The following is a 20,131-nucleotide window of genomic DNA, read 5'->3' on the forward strand; positions in this document are numbered from 1 at the left end:
CCCTTGTATGTTTATTTTGTGTGTGTGTGTGTAGATGGACAATGTATTTTATTTTTATGTGGTGCTGAGGATCGAACCTGGGTCCCAGGTTCGCTAGGTGAGCGCTCTACCGCTGAGCCACAATCCCAGCCCCCGCCTTGTATGTTTTTTTGACTGACCCTCAGAAGGATCAGGATGCACCTGAGCAGGCAGGTCATCTGAAGACCCGTCCCCCTTCTCCCATTCCCTATCTAGGTGACAGACTACCAATTGTGGCTGGAGCTGACTGGAATTGGTGCCCGCCAGCAGGTGGCTCTGTGGCAAATGCTCAGCCACACCAGAGGGAATCCAGGGCTGGGAGCTGGGAGGCAGGGCCCAATTTTTGACCCTTGCTGACGTCTGAGAGTCAGGTTTTATGATGGCAGGATTTCACAGGGCCTTGTCCGTTGTGAGCTCATATCCTGCCGTGCGTGCAGTTAGTCACTGACTCAGTCACTTTGATAGTTTTGTGTCCAGGCCTCAAATCCCACTCCAAGCTCTCCAGATGGGGATTTCCATGTGTCCAAGAAGCTCCTTCCCCTGGCTTGCCTGGCCTTGCTGCCCTGCCTCCCACTCAGAGCTCTGCCCTCTCTGGTCTCTCCCTGGCCCACCCAGCCTACTCCTATGTGTCCACAACCCCTGGAAACTTACCTCATCTTTATTATTATTATTATTATTATTATTATTTGGTACTGGGGATTGAACCCAGGGACACTTAAGGACTGAGCTATATCCCCAGCCCTTTTTTATATTTTATTTAGAGTCAGGGTCTCTCTAAGTTGCTCAGGCTGACTTTGAACTGGTGATCCTTCTGCCTCAGCCTCCCAAGCCACTGGGAGAAACCCGCCTGAAACTCACCTTATCTGAGGTTGAATGAAGGGCTTTACTGTGTGTGTATTTCTGGAGATTGAACTCAGGGGTGCTCTGCCATTGAACTTCATCTCCAGTTCTTTTTTTTTTTTTTAATTTTGAGACAGGGTCTTGCTATGTTGCCCGGGCTGAGCTTGAACTTGTTATCCTCCCACCTCAGCCTCCCAAGTTGCTTGGATTATAGGCATGCAGTGTCCTGAGGAAACCATAACAAGTCAACAAAGGCTGTTGTTGGAACAGCTGTGGCACCTAGGAAGACAGCTTTGTGGTGCAGTTGAAATTCTCTGCTGAGACACAGGAAGTACAGATCAGCAAGGGGCAAAGGGGGAAGTAAGCCACTGGGAGATTGATGGGTTCTGCATTGGGTGTCATCCTCATTCCTCTTTAGAAAGTCCATTTATGGCATGGAAGTGATGCTTATTAAGATCACTTGAATAGTTCTAGGAGGTGGGGAAACTGCAGGGTATGAAGTTCATATTTCTGGAGATTTACCTGAAAGCTAGTGTGGTAGCCAGATTCCAAGGTGGCTCCAGCCATCCCTACCTCCTGATAGTCACACCCCTGTGTGGTCTCCTGAACATTAGATAGTGTTGACCTGGACTGGGTTGTGGCTCAGTGGTAGGGACTTTGCCTGGCATGTGCAAGGCCCTGGGTCTGATTCCCAGCACCCACAAAAAATAATATTAATGCTAGTATTAATAGGACTGACCTGGGTGACCAATAAGGAGCAGCAGGAATGAAGGTACACAAATTTCTTTTCTTTTTTTTTTTAATATTTGTTTTTTAGGTGTAGATGGACACAACACAATGCCTTTATTTTTATGTGGTGCTGAGGATCGAACCCGGGTCCCACCAGTGCTAGGTGAGCGCTTTACCGCTGAGCCACAATCCCAGCCCCAGTACATGAATCTCAAGGCTAGGTCAGAAAAGATATAGCTGTTTCAACCTATCTTAGATCACCTTTAGGGGGAACCAGCCACTATGCTGTGAGCACATACAAGCTCTATGGAGACACATGCAAGGTGAGGAAGCATAGGCCAGGACCAACACACCATGGCAGTGATCTGCCTTAGAGGCAGCCCCAGTGAAGCCTTAGATGATGGTAATCCCAAATGACAACTGTGCCTTCACGAGAGACCCTGAACCACCAGCTAAGCTGCTCCTGGATTCCTGCTCCACAGAAGCTGGGTGGGAGAATATATGCGTATTGTTTTAGGCTACACAGTTTGGGGTAGTTGGTGCCCTAGAAAAAAGATAATAAGACACTTGAGGATGACGTGCTAGACTGTCATCTCCAGAAAGTGGTCACAGAGAGCGTGGTGAGATAAGGCTGTGTGGCCCAGACTTGCCTCAGTGGACTTCAGGCCCCAACTGCCGTCATGCCTGGCCTCCCAGCTTCTTCTACATTGGGGAGAAGAGGAGGGGAAGCCATTTTGGAACCTGAGGGAAGGAGCCCAAACCACTGGGAAAAAAAGCTGCTGACTTCCATGTTCTCTCCCGCTGCATCCTGCTCCATCTTTTTGAGAGCTAAAATAAGTTCAGAACCCTTCTGGTATTCGAAATACTAGGACTCCTGAGTGCCTATCCTACTGATGGTGAGAAGTTCACCTTTTCTTCTCCTGGGTAGGCCTGAGGACTCCAGTGTGTCTAACAATTCAAAGAAGGCGTCTTGGTTAGTTTTTTCCTGGAAAAGGGCAAAACTAGAAAATCTCCTCTAGATCACTGCAGGGTCCAGCCTTCCTCAAAACCAGAAATTCCAGCAGTTTCTCAGAGCACGTATTTCAGGAAATAGGATATTGTTTTTGCAAAACACCCAGGGAAGAAATGATGCAGGGATGTCCTATTTGGTAGAAAAAAAGAAGCCAGGCCATGGTGCAAGCTATCTTTCAACTGACGAGCTACATCCTCATCATTTTAAAGTTGTGGGGTTTTGTTTGTTTGTTTGACATAGGGTCTCACTAAGTTTCCCAGGCTGTCCTCAAACTTGTGATCCTCCTGCCCCCAGAGTAGCTGGGATTACCATCTTGTGCCACCACAACCAGCTCAAGGCATCCTTCAGGAGTGCTAGGTCGGCTGTGTGCTTCCCTGGGAAGAAAGGAGGCTCCTAGACGGACCGCCATTCCCTCATGGAAAAGTAGGCTCTCCGGTTTCATGATCCTTCTTCATCTGCCTGCCTCCTAGTTTTTTGTGTGCTTTTTAGCTCACTGCACCTCCCTGCCTGCAGGTCCAAGGTGCTCAGAGACCAGGGGCCTTTCCCCCAACTCCAGGATGCGCTCTTTTCTCTCCTGAGCATCTTGACAATAGCACTGTGGTGAACGCTGTTGGGGGTGGGGTGGGGTTCGGAGACCCTCATCCTTCCACTCTCACCTCCCATGACAGGAGGAAGGTTTTCTTCCCCATGTCCCACAGTCCAACATCCGGAAGGGTGAAGGAGCCAGGGAAATCCTTCCCAGTCCCAGTGGAACAGATGCATCCTGTGGGGACCCCAGGCCACTCCCTGCCCTCTACTCTTCTGATGTCCCAGCACAGACCTCACATCATGATGGCTATCAGGACCCCACCTGCCACTTCCATCCCCTGGGCCAGCTGAGGAGGGAGGTGTGGTCACTCTAGAGCCCCCTGCCAGTGGAGCTGCGGGGCCACTTGTCAGACCCCTGGGAAGGGCCAGGGAGGCGGCAGGACTCTTGAGTGTGAGTGCAGAGAAGGGCCAGGGAAGTGGTGAGGCCTGAGGGTGGCATCCAGCCAGTCTCTGGCCTCAGCAATGACTGCAGAAGAGAGGTGGAGCGGTGGCCTTCTGCATAGTCAGGACATCTCCAGAGGAGGAGGGGGGAGCCTGCCTCTCACCTGCGGGAATCTTAAGAGCCTGAGAGGAGATGAAGGAAGTAAAGCCCAGTGTGAGACACCAGGGACCCACTAACTCTGTTCCCATCTCTGCAAGCTTGCTGCAGTGAAGGTTCTTTTGGAAGCAGTGACAGAAGCCAACTCAGCTAAAAACGGATTTAGTGGAAGGATGCCAGAGGGTGTCGCAGGGAAGCTGAAGAGTCAACAGGCAGGAAGGGCAGGGACCAGGGCAGAGTGTGGCTCTGAACAGCTGGGGTTCCTGGGCTCTCCCTGTGCAGCACAGTTGGATGTGTCACTAAAGACCCCTGTCTGCGCTCCAATTTCCTGGCAGAATGTGATTGGCCCTGCTGAGTCCAGTGCCCGACACTGGTCCAATCAGCACTGGCCAAGGAAGGGGTGGAACTACAGCAATGATGGTGTCTGGGGCTGGGGCCGGTCCTAGGGCAGGAAATATTGCTGAGATTCAGGGAGGAAGAGGGTTGTTCTGTGTACCACAGGGTATCAGAGATCAGGGCACTTGGAGAGCATAGTCTTGCTTAACACAATGACGCACGTCTGTAATCCCAGCGACTGAGGCAGAGAGATTGCAAGTTCAAGGACAGCCTTGGCAATTTAACAAAACCCTGTCTCAAAAGATAAAAAGGGTTGGGGATGTAGCTCAGTGATAAAGGGCCCCAAGGCCTCAATCCATAGTACAAAAACAAACAACAACAACAAAACCCAAAACAAAACAAACAACAACAACAAAAAAACCCCCAAACATTTGTCCCTATCTCTTTCTAGAATCTTCCTGGGACTTTGAGAGTCACTCAGTTCAAGAGTCTTTCCTCACTTATTCTTTCTTTGTGGACATCCTTCCCAGATTGTGGCACTCATTTAGGGATTTCAAAGTCATTTAAAATGTAGTTCAAGCCTGGTGAGGTGGCACACACCTGTAATCCCAGCCGCTCAAGAGGCTGAGGCAGGAGGATCAGAGTTCAAAGCCAGCTTCAGCAATTTAGCAAGGCCCTAAGCAACTCAGTGAGACCCTGTCTCTAAATAAGATATATATATTTTTTAATTTTAATGTTTATTTTTTAGTTTTCAGCGGACACAACATCTTTGTATGTGGTGCTGAGGATCGAACCCGGGCCGCACGCATGCCAGGCAAGCGCGCTACCACTTGAGCCACATCCCCAGCCCAATAAGATATTTTTTAAAAGGGCTGAGATATGGCTTAGTGGTTAAGTGCCCTTGGAGAGCATAGTCTTGCTACGCTCTCCAAGGGCACTTAACTTGCTATACCAACAAATAAATAAATAAAAGGTAGTTCAAAGACCACCTGCTTTGGAACCACCCAGGAGGTATGTTAACACAGAATCTAGGGGTCAGTTCTAGGGACCAGGCCTGGGAATCTGTATTGAAGCCTGCTCCCTGGGTGAACCTAATGGACAGCAAAGACCACAATCTGAAAGTGCTTGAGAGGTGGTCTCATCTCAGTTCCACAAGGCACCATATCTCTCTGGGAGGCCACGTCCTGGCTCCCCATCCCCTTCACCATCCCCTGACCATCTCCCTAGCCTTATCCCAGCACTCTCCATTGACCCTATGGCCCTCTCCCAGCAGGAGATGGTCCTCTCCCCTGGACACACATGTTTTGGTCTAACTCTCCTCCTGAAACCATCTTTTCTTTTTTCCCTACCTTCATTTTCTTTCTGTTTTGATTCTCTTCAACACCTATTTTTAATTTTATCATTGAAAACTCTTGTATTTACATAAACAACTCCAAACTTCTTTTTTGTAGCTAGGTGATGAATACCAAATAAGGGAATGAATTTCATCTGCTCCTAATCCAAGGGGTTATTAGTCCCGGTGCAGATGGGCCTAATGAGCATTGCACTGGGATTTCTAATTATCCTTAATGAGCTTCCAAAATTCATGGTGTGTAATAGGGTGAGGTTGATTGTTACTCAAATGGCCCCATGAATCAAGCCCCCTGGTATCCAGCCCTTCTGTAGGCCCCTCCCACGTTGACTCTGGGTTTGGCCATGTGACTTTGACCAGTGAGATATCAGTTACCACAGGACAGCGGCTGGCAGATGCTCCTGCTTGGGGCTTGCTTTCTTGGAACCACTGTGTGGAAATCTAGCCTGGACTACTTCCTTGGGGATGAAAGTGAACGTGGAGAGGGAGCTCCACCAGCTCCCACCGACCCAGCGAACACAGCCCACCGCCATTCACTCCTCAGCTGAATGCAGCCACACAAAGAAGCCGTGGAAAAGTCAGTAGAAGAATACAGTTGACCTAGAGAATCATGAGAAATACTAAATCATTGCTGTTTTCCACCCTAAATTTGGTGTGGTTTATTATGCATCCAGCTGATATAGGGTCACAGTGATAATCACAGAGCAGAATTTCTGTGTCATTATTCCTGCCTGATATTCTGCAGCTTTGTATTAGCTTCCATTTCCATCTGAACTACCTGAGGCAATTCACTAATAAAGAGAAAAGGTTTATTTTGGCTTACAGTTCTGGAGGTTCCAGTTCATGATCAGGTGACGCCATTGCTTTGGGCCCCAGGCAGGGTGACGCATCAACTCAGGAGCACATGGTAGAACCAAAACTGCTTACATCAGCCAGGCACAATGGCACACGCCTGTAATGCCAACAACTCAGGAGGCTGAGGGCAGCCTCAGCAACTTAGGGAGATTCTGTCTCAAAAAAAATTGAAAAAGGTCTGGGATGTGGGTTAGAGATAGAGCACACCTGGGTTCAATTCCCAGTACCAAAAATCAAACAAACAAAAAATACAAAACAAACTGCTTACATCTTGAGCCTGGAGGCAGAAGAGAGAGAGGACAGGGCTGGAGTACAGCAATCCTGCTGGGGGCGAGCCCTCACTGACCTAAGGACCTCCCACTAGGCCTCGCCTCCTAAACATTCTACCTGTCCCAATAGTGCCACCATGGGGACCAAGCCTTTAACACAAGGACCTTTGGGGAACACTCACCCAAAGCATAGCAAACCTCAAATAAGCCATTAATAAATTGTTGTAATGAAGCAATCCAAAAATATAGCGGCTTAGACAAAATTGTTTTATTTCTTGTATGTAGGAGGTCATGGTGGGTGGGTCAGGAGAAGAGCCCACACTCAAAATGGCTCTCCTCTGGATCCAAGGTGAGTGCTCCAGCTCGTTATCTTTCTGCCAGCATGAAGAAAGGAGAGTGAGGTCAGGACATGCAGAACCTTTTAAGGGCAGAGCCCCAGGGTGGCAACATTACTTCTATTCACGTTCTTTGCTAAAATGTGGGCACACGACTTCACCTAGTTTCAAAATGACTGGGAAATGTAGTCACATATCCAGCTAATTTATAGCAGTTTGCATGTATGTCCGCGCGTATTGTTGGGAATTGGGGCCTGGGGTGCTCTACCACTGAGCTACCTCCCTAGCCCTTTAAATTTTAAGACAGGGTCTTGCTGAATTGCCAAGGCTGGCCCCTAATTTGTGATCCTCCTGCCTCAGACTCCTGAGTAGCTGGGATTATAACATATGCTCCTGAGCCTGACCAGCAGTTCTTTTATTAAAAGGAGAGACTATATATTGTCATGACATTTTAGGCAATAATGGACTGCAATTATTATTATTATTATTATTATTATTGGTGATGGGGATTGAATCTAGGGCCTTGTGCATGGGAGGCAAGCACTCTACCAGCTGAGCTCTATCCCCAGCCCAATGGACTGCATTTATGATGGTGGCCCCATAAGATTAAATTGGAATTGAAAAATTCCTATAGCCTAGTGACTTCATACCCATTACAATGTTGCAGCATGTGGCATTATGTAGGTGTTTGTAGTGATATTGGTGTAAACATACCTACTACATTCCCAATTTTACAAAAGTATAGTACCATCTGGGTATGGTGGTACACACCTGTAATGCCAGTGACTCTGGAGGCTGAGGCAGGATCACAAGTTCAGGGGACAGCCTCAGCAACTTAGAACCTGTCTCAAAATGAAAAATAGAAAGGGCTGGGGTTACGGCTGAGTGATAAAGCGCCCTTGGGCTCAATCCCTATTACGACCCACCTCCCCACACAGTTGAGAGCTTTATCTTCAGAGGTCTTGAGGTAGACCGTCTTTAAAATCAATAGTTCCCTTTCTTCTTTCTGCCCTCCCATTCGGTGTGAAGTCCTCCTTCCTGACTCAAAGAGGGCTTCAGGGACTCCCACCATCGTGCCCAGGGATAACGAAATTCTAGTAACGGCTGTTCTTTGTCAAGTGCATACCATGTGCCAGAACCATCTAACCATTTTAGATCATTCGATCTGCACGGCAACCCCATGAATAGGATACAATTATTATTTTCATTTTTCAGATAAAGAAAACGAAGTACAGAAAGGTCAGGTAACCTGCATAAGACAACACAGTCCAGCAGAGCAGGGCGGCTTTTTAGCCGGGTTTGTTATGGAGCCCTCTCTTTGCACTGCTCTGCTGTATAGTCATGGGTAGCACCCTAGGAAGGGAAGCCCAGGGCTCATCCTAAAGCACCTCTCCTTTTATTAGAGAGAAAAATCCTTCCCAGAAGCCCCAGCAGATGCCCGCTTCTGTTTCATTGGCCAGAACAAGTCACATGTCTACCTCTCACCCAATCACTGGTAGAGGGGGAGGAGCAAATCTTTGACCAGTCATTGAAACCCCACCCCAAGCCAGGTAGGTGCGTTGCCCTCTCACCTGATCAAAATGGGCTTTTTTTTTTTTTTTTTTTTTTTTAAATCAAGGAAGCAAATGTATTCCCCCATGGTGGAAGCCAGGGTTAGCCAGAGTCGCCAGCCCACTGGGATTAAAATAAGGTTGGCTCAGATCCCATTCCTCACTCTCCATGAGACTTCTGCAATTTCTTAGGCTTCCAATTGTGTGACTCTGGTTTTCTGCTTTGCTTGAATTCTAGCAGCTGTTCCCATTATTGCGCATGTAGGATGTAGCCATTTCTTCTCTCAGAATTTCACTGGAGATTTGTAGGTCTTAGGAAGGTGCCCAGCACACAGGTGAAGGATGTACTGGGACATCCGTGTCCTTAAACCTGGTTCCTCATTCAGCCTGCACCCGCCCCTGCAGAGCCTCGGGCTCCCATCTGCCGGCTGCTCTTCTCCTTTCCCTCCTCCCTTCAGCCTCTGCAGGCCATCTCCATGCCCTGGGGTCTTGCAGCTCTCACGTGTGATGCCAGCAGTTGAGCTCTCGCCAGCCCTCCCGCCCATTCTAAACTCAGGCTGCCAGGCTGCCTTTGCCAGGCCAAAACCTACAGGGCCTTAGAACAAAAGGGCCTTTTATTTAACGAAGCAGGATCAACTCTCCTTAGGAGGAAGCTGTGGTTGTGAATAACAACTGTCTGGAATCCTCTAGGAGCACTGGAAATTCAAATTTCAGAATAAGAGGCAGTTAAAGGGGCCCTCCCTCCATGGGGCCAGTCTAGCCCTCATAGTCCCTAGGAGGGTCACAGAGAAGGACACACTCACTTTTGCAGAACCAGAGAAGATAAATCTCATGGCACTAGAAATGCATTGTCCTCCTTGAGTTTAGAATTCCTGTCCTCAAAACTGGTGCCTTTGGACTCTTAGAGGGGTTACCTCGCCTGGCCAGCAGGCTGTCTACCCCAGAGGCTCAGAAGACTCAGTGATTCCTTCTACCAGCCTGGGATGAGGTTCTGAGGAGCTGAAGAGACTGGGAGGAAACTCTGTCTTCTTTTGCAGATGCTATTAACGCTTTCTATGCTCAGGACCTGGATCGCTCCAGCCTGAGGCCCAGTCAGCCCCCACCAATGCCCTCACCCTCAGGTGCTGGCCCCAGGCACTCCCAAACCTCTTGTGCTGGGCTTTGCTCACATCAGGAGCTCCTCTTGCCCAGTGTCCTCAACAGGAGCAATCCCACAACTCTCCTGCCCTGCTCCCTCTGCCAGAATGTTTGGCCACAGGCAGAGGAGGGGCCGAGGGAGCTGAAGCTGCTCAGGTTGCTCAGGGCAGAGAGGAGGAGGGAGCCCTGGGAAAGAAAGGACAGGAGGGCACATGAGCCTGCTGTGGGGTGGCCTCAGGGCTGTTAAGAGCAGGGATGTGCCTTCTGCTCTTTTCTCTTGTGTGCTGTGTTTTGAGTAAAATCCTGCTCATGGCCACAGCTCACACTACACCTCACCCTGTAGTCTTGCACCTGTGGTTTCTCTGGGATCAGGGAGAAATATTCTCCAGTTCTCAATCTGCATTTGGGTCAACTCCAGGGCAGAAATAAAGGCAGCAGCTTCCAGAATGCAGCAGATGCAGGAACACAATCCTGAGAATACAAGCCCTGAGAGCTGGTGGAGACCTCAGTGGCCATGTGCTGGGATTGGCACCCCCCTTATTCCATTCTCTAGGGGTGGAGCCTACAGCTGTAGCCTGGGTTACAGCTTTGGCCCCTTTCCATGCCCTGATTCTCAAAGTGTGGTCCCTGGACCAGCAGCATCAGCAGCAGCTAGACACTTGTGAGGAATGCAAGACCCCCCTCAGACCTGTTCAATTGAGCTTCAGGGTGGAGCCCACAAGTCTGTGTTTTATCAAACCCTCAGGCGATTCTGATGCACCTGCAGTCTATGCACCACTTGTCTATGCTAACTGAAGCCTGATTTTGTTCAGGTGTTGTGTAACTAAGGTGTTCCCATTATCTCTGCCAATTATTCATGTGAGAGAGACTAGTGGGTCTTGAACCTGTTCTGGTCCATGAGACAGAAGGAGGTTCTAAAAAGATTCCCACCCCTCATAACAAGAAAGACTTTTGAGGAGAAGCTCTGCCCCGTCCTCTGCCTTTGGATGCTGTCACAGGTCACATGGCAGAGGGCTTAGAAGTGAGGGCTCTATAATCAGGCTGCTGGGATATGTGTCCTAGGGTAGAGAACAAGGAGATAAATGGGACAAAATACTAATAGTAAGAGAGGCTATTATTTTTCAAGGCCTTTTCCCAGGTCAGGCCCAGTTATAAGCACCTCACAGTGTATTTTACCCTTGTAACAGTTCTGGAAGGTAGGTCTGAGAATGAAACTCAGGGCCTTGCACATTAGACAGATGAGGAAACAGACACAGACAGGTTTTGAATAACATGTCCAGAGTCATACAGCTTGTTGGATTCAGTGGCACACACTTGTCATCGCAGCTACTCAGGAGTCTGATGCAGGAGGATTGCAAGTTTGAGGCCAATCTCCATAATTTACCATGACCAAAGTCTTAGAGTGTTTAGAGGCCAGGACTTGGGTCTGAGCTACGTGGGCATGGCAGGCTGGTTAGAGAACTCAGCCTTTTGCTAATCATAACAGGAAGCTGTTGAAAGGTTTTGGACAGCAGGTGGCTCTGAATCTCCTTTTAAATGTTTAGGAAATGCTTTTGTTTATAGGGTTACGGATAAGCCCAGTGCACTTGTGAAGCCTCTTCTTCAGCCTCTTTTCCTGGTTTCTGAGTCATCTACGTCTTAGCAAACTCAGAGCCCTGGTGACAGGGACCAGAGTGACTCCATGGCAGATGCTGATGGGGTGAGGGAACAACAAATGCCAGTGGTTCTCTAGGAAAGAAACAAATAGTGCCAAATCATAAATGGTTTATGATACCATTAAATAGAGACTAGAAAGATCATATTTGGAAACTGGAATTGTGGGTGATTTATTTAAAAACTGAATAATAATTTTTTTTCTATTATTAATTTTGAAATCAGGCTTGCTGTGCTGCTCAGGCTGGCCTTGGACTCTTGGGTTCAAGTGATCCTCCTGCCTCAGCCTCCTGAGTAGCTGGGACTATAGGTGTGAACATCCAGCTAGGTGATTTCTTTTGGCATTTTTTCTTCTTCTTTTTGGTGTTGAGAATGAAACTCAATGGGCTGGGGATGTGGCTCAAACGGTAGCGCACTCGCCTGGCATGCATGTGGCCCGGGTTCGATCCTCAGCACCACATACAAACAAAGATGTTGTGTCCACAGATAACTAAAAAATAAATATTAAAAATTCTCTCTCTCTTTAAAAAAAAAAGAGAGAATGAAACTCAGGGACTTGTGCATTAGACAAGTGCTCACTACTGAACTACACTCCCAGTCTTAGGTGATTTTTTTAATCTAAATTTTTATATTTTCTATAGCTGACCACGTGTCACTTGCTGTATAAAAGCCAATTTTATTATTTATAAGAAAGAGGAGGGGCCCACGCAGCCCCCTCCTGGGTGGTTGGCTCCTGCGGTGCTATGGTAGCTCCAAGCTCATATCAAGAGCTGGCGCTGGAGTGCTGGTGGGGCACTGGCCACTTTCCAAGAGCTCGTATTGACCTCTGTGAACTTGAATCCCCGCTAGACGGGCCAAGGCCACACCGCTGCAGTGGCAGGCTGCAGTCCAGTCTCTCTGTCGGGCACTATGCTGCTTTTTTGGAAATTGTGCCTAATCCCCAGCTGGTCCAAAGGCGTGAGCGCCTCCTTCTGCCACGTGGAGACGGCCTCGGTTCTGCACTACACAGCTGCTGGGAGCGAGGAGTGTTAGGAAGCCTGGGGCAGGAGCTCGAAGGCTCTGAACATGCATTTCTGGCAGTGGCTTGAATCCTCGGAAACCCAGACAAGACTTGTTCTGTTTGTGGTGTCAGCCCATACAACCCGGACAGGCTTCTGCGCTGCGCATGCGTGTGGGGAGGGCGGGGACAGCCATTGAGGGCTGGAGACGCCTGAGCATTGTGGTTCGAAGCCCGGTTCTGCCCCTCGCCCCTTTAGCAAATCCCGGGGTTTTGTGAGTCTGTTTTATTAATGGTAAAATGAAAATGTGGCAGTTGTCAGGGCCAAATGGCATTATCTCTGTAGAGCTCTTAGCACAGGGTTGGGCAAATGATAGCACTTGCTCAATGATGGTTATCATCACCATTCAACAAGCATCTACTGAGCGTCCACTTTGTGCCTGGCACCGTGTTAACCACAGACCTACTGGAAGCGTCAGAGCCCAGCAACTGTACCTCCAGGTCCCAAACACCCGCCGACGTAAGAATTTAGCAGAAGCAAGAAGCCAGAACTAGAAGTGCTCTGAGAACAAGCACAGAAGGGCTTCGAATGGCCACAGGGTACCCTTGCTGACACCTGGTTTACAGACATCAGGGCAACATGAACCTCTTCCTACAGGCTGGCAGGGTCTGACTCTGTCAAGGTGTTGAGGGCAAAATCCCCAGGTCTGGGGTGAACAATGTCTGGTTTGAACTAAGTGTGGTTTTACTATCCTTTTTTTTTTTTTTTTTTTGGTACCGGGGATTGAACTCAGGGGCTCTCGACCACTGAGCCACATCCCCAGCCCTGTTTTGTATTTTATTTAGAGACAGGGTTTTCCTAAATTGATTAGGGCCTCGTTAAGTTGCTGAGGCTGGCTTTGAACTCATGCTCCTCCTGCCTCAGCCTCCCTAGCCACTGAGTTTACAGGCACGTGTCACCACACCTGTCTTCCTGTTCCCTTTTGTCAGCAAAGAACTCACTCTTGAGTTATTCAGGGAGTAACTAGGCAAAGCTAATCTTTCCATCGGTGTGGTTTAGAGGTGTGCACATCCCTATTCTGGAATAGTAAAACCTACCTTACAGGAGTGTTAGAAGAATTAAATTCATAGTTACACAGAAAGGGCTTGGAACAATAACTGGCATTTAGTTAAGTGTATGATTGATATTAGCTGATTTTAATCTTTAGCTTGCATCACTTCTCTCTCTCAGCTACTTTGAACACTTTCTGTGCCTTAAATCACCATTTACAAACAGATAAACTACATTTTCACACCTCCCTTGCAATAGATCTAGCTGAAATCATTAAGTTCTGGCAAATGGAATATAAAGAAGTGTGGTAAATACAACTTCCAGGAATTTCTCTCCTGTCCTTTTCTCTTTCCTCTGGGATGAAATGAAGGCATGATGTTTGGAACTGGAGCAGCTGTTTTGGACCATGAGGTAAATGTGGAATGTGATTTGAGCACAACAAGACAAAAAAAGTCTGGTTCCCTAAAGAGTGGGGTATTATTACCCTGAACTGTATTCCTAGACATTTAAATGAGAGAAATAAATTTCTGTATTGCTTATGCCCCTGCTATTTCAGGTATCCATCATTCAGGGCTGAAACAAATTCAGATTGATATAGGAGTAGTCCTTGGATCTGGATCCAGACTTGCCTAACCCTGAAGTATTACTCCCAGATTTCTCAGACTGTAGATGACAAATTACCTGAATCAGAATTATGTGGTAGGAAGCTTGTTTAAAATGCATATTCTATGCAGTGACACATACCTGTAATCTCAGCAACTAGGGAGGCTGAGACAGGAGGATCACAAGTTCAAGGTCCCTAAGCAACTTAGTGAGACCCTGTCTCAAAATAAAACGTTAAAAAAAGGGGGTGCTGGGGATGTGGCTCAGTGGTTAAGCACCCCTGGGTTTAATCTCCAGTACAAAAAAAAAAAAAGCATATTTTAGCTGGGCTTGGTGGTACACACCTGTCATCGCAGTTACTCAGGAGGCCAAGGCAGAAAGATGGCAAGTTTGAGACCAGTCTGGGAAATTTAGTGAGAACTTGTCTCAAAATAGGAAATAAAAAGGACTGGGGATACTGCCGCAGTCTGGCTGGGCACAAATCACGAGCCACTCAAGCAGGAACAAACTTTATTTCCAAACTCCACCAGCACACTCCCCGGGAACTCTCCCGAACGCCACCCACGAGCCTCCTCCAGGAACACACACACCAACTGGAACTCCCACCACAGGAACTTTTTTAACCAACGCGAACTCTTCAGGAATCCCCATGAGAGCTCAACCCGAACTCAACGGGAACTCCGCGAGAACTCAAAAGTCATCATCTTAATGGCTCGTTGGCGTCACCTCTCAACCACTACTTCTGGCAAAAATGCCATGCGTCATCCCGACTCAGCTGTGGCCCTCAACAGGATACTGCTCAGTGGTAGAGTGCCCTGGGGTTCAATCCCCAGTATCACAAGTTAATTGATTAAAATAAAATAAAATGATATTCCAGGGTAACACCTTAGCTCTGCTGAATTAGATTCTCCAGATAGGAAACCCAGACAGTTCTCTCTCTCTCTTTTTTTCTTTTAGTATTTTTTAGTTGCTGATGGACCTTTATTTTTTAATTGCCTTGCATGTAGGAGGACCAGTGCCTCCCACATGCAAGGCAATTGCTCTGCCACTAAGCCCCAGCCCGAACCCAAGAGTTCTCTTTTAAATAAGTTCCCACTCAGAGGGTTCTGTTGCACACTCAAGTTGAAGGGCACTCTCTGCATTTTTATTTCCTCTTTCAAGTCTCAAGGAAGTCAAGAGCCCCTTCTAATCATTTGGGCCAAACAAACGCAGGAGGTATTGGGGGCTGGGAGGGCTGTGGTCCCAAGAGCCCAGGTCCTCAGGTGATCTGTACCCATGCCCTGAGCTAGGCATGGAGCAGCCCCTCCTGAGAGACCAGCTCTTTTCCTGGGGGTCCTGGGTGGTGAGGGTGACCAGCCCCATACCCTTCCCCACACACAGCTCCGCTCCAAAGCCTGCTGGAACCATCTGAGGCCTGAGTATCTAGGGCATATTGAAATGTCCTTAGGGAGCCTGGGGCAAGCCCCAGGAGACAGAGCTGGGTTCAGGATCCTGGCTTCAGTGCATTGCTGAGCCCCGCTGCGAGCCACCATCTTCTTTCTGGTAAGCTGGTAGGCTGTGGGGGGGAGGGGAGACCAAAAGCCCGACAAGGCACCTGGGGACCCTGCGATGAGAGCTGAGTGCTGTCTGACCTTGCCACAAAGTCAGGTGTGCCCTGCAGCAGCTGTCGTCAAGGGAAGAGGACGCACATGGGTGAGGACAGAGCGCAGGCGCATCCTGAAGCCCAAGGGAGCTGCTGAGCAGGTGGCTTAGTCCCCAGAGTCCCTTCTCAGGCTTCCCAGCTGCCCCTGTCTCTACCCAACGTTCGACACTGGTCCGTAGGCCCAGCTGAACAAGGATTGAGAGCTCGGGCCTGTGCCCCGCTGACAGCGAGGGGATGCTAGCGGGAACACTTAGTGCTGGCTGGAACTCAGAGTGCTCTACGCACCTGAATATTTTGTGCTCAGATGCTGAGCAGTGCGAACCGAAGTGTCAGCTCTGTAGGTGGCCTTGGGTCTCTCCATCTCACCTCACCCTCACACCCCCATCCCAGGGGAGTGGAGCTCAGGCGCTGCCCCCTGCAGAGACAGGGAGCCACTGGTCCTCACTTGCTAGTTGCCAGGCAACCCAGGATGAGCCTTCGAGGTCATTTCTCAGACAACGCTGAGCTTCTCCACAGCCGGTGAACAGATGGTCCCGCAAGTGGCAGCCCCAGCCTGAGGTGCTCGCTGTGCTGGCAGCCTGTCCGCACCACGAGAGCGAGGAGAAGGCCACCCAGGCTGCACTGTGTGGGCCATTTTTTGTGAAAAGAGAAGTGGTCTGAGGTCAGGTCCTGGGCAGCCCTGGGTAGCCCTGGGCAATGGCTGATGGTCTTGCCCAGAGGCAAGCCCTTGGAGGAGAGAGAGTGGAGGGTTGGTGACAGGTGCTGGGGAGGCGCTATGTGACTATACTCACAGTGTGGGCCCGGGTTGTGAGAGAATGCCTGTCCCGTGTGGCTGTTCACCAAAGGGGATCCCTCCAGAGGAGGCTCCTTTTTTTTTTTTTAAGTTGTAGATGGACAATACCTTTATTTTACTCATTTATTTTTATGCAGTGCTGAGGATCAAACCCAGTGCCTAACACGTGCCAGGCAAGCACTCTACCACTGAGCTGCAAACCCGGGACCCTAGAGGAGGCTCTTAATGATCAGGTGATCCTGTGGGTGCCACCATCTTCCCATCCTCTATTTTTAGGATCTGGACAAGATTCGAGAAGGTCTTTCCAAAGGTCTTTCCTCACCTTACATCCTCCTAACTGCAATGAGACTTAAACTTTAGAACAAGACATCCAAGTTATTGATGGGAATGGTCCTGTCCCCTCGTTCTGGTTTCACAATGCTAAGCAACACTTGACTTATTCCTGGGTGAAGAACTGGTTGTAACAAGGTCCTGACTCTTACCTGATTTGTGGCAGCATCAGGGTGTCCAGCATGACTTTCTTACCTTATTTGAGACACAAAGAGCCTTAATCTTCTAATAGAAATGTTAAACAGCAAGGTAGCATTTTTTTTTTCCAGGACAAGGACAAATTCCCTTAAGGATTTTGCAAACGTCACATGTTCTCTTTCCCCTTGTTGCAATATGTATAATTTATCTCCTGGTATAACTTGCTTAATAGTCACAGTTTGTTAATTCCATCTGCTTCCCAAGAGGAGGACAAATTGTACGTGGTGATATCCTGGGTGCTGAGTGGCTCTCACAAGCGGCAGCTAGTCCAAACCTCAGTTAATGGGCTCAGGACCAAAGGGACCACAGAGGTGGGCACTGAGGCTCTGCTTGACCTCTACAGCATGGACTTGCCCCACCAAAGCCACCCTGGCCACCATCACCTCTGGTGGCCAAACCTGAGCCTGTGAGGCTCAGCCAGGCATCTGGAGCCTGCGTGACTACACCAAGGCCTCCCCTCATGCAGGGAAGCAGTTTGTCCATCTGCAGTAGGTCTTTATTGTAGCCGTGCATTGCTCTCCCTCTCTTCCTCTGCACCTTTGCTCATGAACTTGGCAGGGTGCACTGCATGGCCGTGCCTCCCACTGAGGACTATGCAGACATGCCCCTGGTGTCCTGACATTCACTGCTCTTCCTTTGTATCTGTTACCCAAGACTAGGTGACCTTACTGTGAAGCCAGAATTAGACTAGCAGTCAGTAGAGATAGGTAAGTCAGGTCAGGTTGGATCAAGGAGGCCAATTTGAGGGAGTTCAGAAAATTGGAGAGAGATTGAAATGTTAATGCCTTTAGAGCCCTTCCTCCACCTTCATCAAGATAACCTGCCTCTGCTCCAACCTGTTGCTAAGGTAACCTGTCCCAGGGATGGCCCCTACAGGGAGTTGTTAATTACGCCCCCTTCCTGCTTGGCCCCTCCAGCCCATCTGCTTCTCACCTTTTGGCCATCCCACCGAGCATCTCCTGGGCCTAGTCACATAGGCAGGAAGGAGAGAGACAAGGGGGAGAGAGCAGGAGAGCAAAGGAAGCCTAGGACATATAAAAAAGGTGGAACTCCCCGCTTCTTGGGATGCCAGGACACCAGCTATGACCCCCTTCTCCCTCCCAGGAGAAGTCTATGTTATCCCCTTTTAAATAAACCCTGCTTCATATGCTTGCCTCGGCGTGCTTCTCTAATGTTATACTGCAACATGTGAGGGAGCAGGCCTTGTCACCAGTAACAGGTGGTATCAACTGCATGGTGGGACACGCTGCTGCAGGCCTGGTCACAGTGTACATGGAAATGCACCATGTCATGAGGCTACTGACTGCAGAATTCAGTGTGTGCTCTGCTCCAGGGACAACTGGTGCCACCACTTTTCCCAGAATCAACATCCATGGGTCTGGGAGCCAGTGGCACAAGGTAGGAATGGCACCTACTTAATGTCCAGGGGAGAACTGTCCCCATCAAGAGGTACCATAATGATTCCTCTAAATGACACTGAGACTGTTGTCACCATTGAGAAAACAGAAAATAAAGTGCCCTTTGGTGTTGGCCCTGAGTGTTAAAGAAGGGAGGAGGAAAAGCCCTCACACCACCCAGCACAAGGCTTCTGACACTCCAGGTTCAGGGATTCCTCATGTGTCACCCAGCAGACCTCAGCTGGCTGTCCTATAACTTAATCCAATTCTGATGCCAGCTACCATCAAGGAGTGTCAGATCCCACAGTTTAAGGGCTCAGCCCCACAAGGCTGCTCCCATGTCAGAGGCACTTTTATTTCTGACCAGCCAACTATAAACTGGGGTCCCCATTCCCTGCTCCTTGGGTTAGATTAATTTGCTAGGATGACTCAGAGAACTCAGGGAAACACTTACTTAATGGCCACCAGTTTATCGTATTGATAAAGGACGTTACAGAGGGTAGAGGTGATCTGGAGACTTCATCTGGAGCGGCTTGGAGGGTCCTGAGAGCCTGGCCCTGTGGAGCTGGGCTGGATGTGTTTGCCATCTTGGGAGTTCTCCAGACTCCACAGTTCAGGGATCTTTAGGGAGGCTTCCTCTTGACAGCATGATTGATAATTAACTCTCTCTTCAGTTCCTCTCCCCTCCCTAGAGCACGGGGGTGGGGCTGCAAGCTGCAGGTTTGTAATAATCATGGTTTGATCTTTCTGATGCCCAGCCTCCATCCGGGAGCCCACCCAGACTCATCTCTTTAGAACAAAAGATGCTCCTATCATCCAGAGAAGTTCAGGGGTTTAGGAGCTCTATATCAGGAACTGGGGGCAGAGATCAATATGTATATTGCTCATTATTGCAGACTCAGGGAGTAATCTAGAGAGAGCCGAGCAGGGGTGGTGTGTGGGGTCGGGAGCATCCTTGTTCCTCCACGTCCTGTGGTGAAAGTCAATGAAGCCATTTTACCCTATAAGGGCAAACAAGCATAAAGCACCCAAGGGTTCAGATTCTTCAGGAATAAAGGTTTGAGTCATGAATTCTTTAGCTCTGGTGCTGGTTACAGGCAAAAGGAATGTAAAATAGGTTGTGCTGGAGAGAAATATGGCCCTAGGAGGACCAACAGAACCGGAAGCCCCTTCGTGGATTGGGGGGGGTGGTTAAAATGGGACACTCAGAGGAGCCAGCCAGACCAGTCCAGTCCCACTTGGAGTCCCTGTGACCCTGGGTCCTTCCTTGTGGCCTCTTTTTTTTTTTTTTAAATACCTTTATTCAATTTATTTATTTATTAAGTTGTTGATGGACCTTTATTTTATTTATTTATACATGGTGCTGAGAATCGAACTCAGTGCCTCACACATGCCAGGCAAGTACGCTACCACCGAGCCACAGCCCCAGCCCCTCCTTGTGGCCTCTTGTCCCTCTTTTTTCAGCCCCTGGTACCCAGGTGTCTCCAGTAGGAAAGGACAGAACTTAGTTTGATGTAACTGTAGTTTGATCTGGTCTCCTCCCTCCAGAGAACCCTCTTCCCTTGTGAGGAAGGCCCCACAGCACTTTGAGGAAGTGGTACATGGTGGTGTGACAGACTTGAGTCTGAGGCTGACCTCCTGGGTTCTTCCCAGAACACTTGCTAGGAGCATGCATATGTGTGCCCTCATTCTTCTCCCCTTTAAAGAGGAAAAAACAGTGTCTAATTCTTAGGAGTTGGTGTCAGAAATAAATATAGAACTAAAACCATAAAGTTTCTAGAAGAAACTGGGTTCAATCCCCAGTGCAAGAAAAAAGAAAGAAAGCAAATAATAATAATAAAAACTGCAAACAAATAATATAAAATTCTATTCTTCAGTTATTTGTACTGAAGTATTGAGGAGTAAAGCA

At 48.8% G+C, this 20,131-nt stretch overlaps 1 pseudogene; it reads right to left on the bottom strand.

Annotated features, from left to right (window-relative positions):
- The window catches only part of LOC114094126 (protein SET-like), a 36,664-nt pseudogene extending 18,895 nt beyond the window's left edge, over positions 1-17,769 (bottom strand).
- Between the last annotated feature and the right edge of the window lie 2,362 nt (positions 17,770-20,131).

The sequence above is a fragment of the Marmota flaviventris genome, chromosome 10, assembly GCF_047511675.1.
Source record: "Marmota flaviventris isolate mMarFla1 chromosome 10, mMarFla1.hap1, whole genome shotgun sequence".
NCBI lineage: Eukaryota > Metazoa > Chordata > Mammalia > Rodentia > Sciuridae > Marmota > Marmota flaviventris.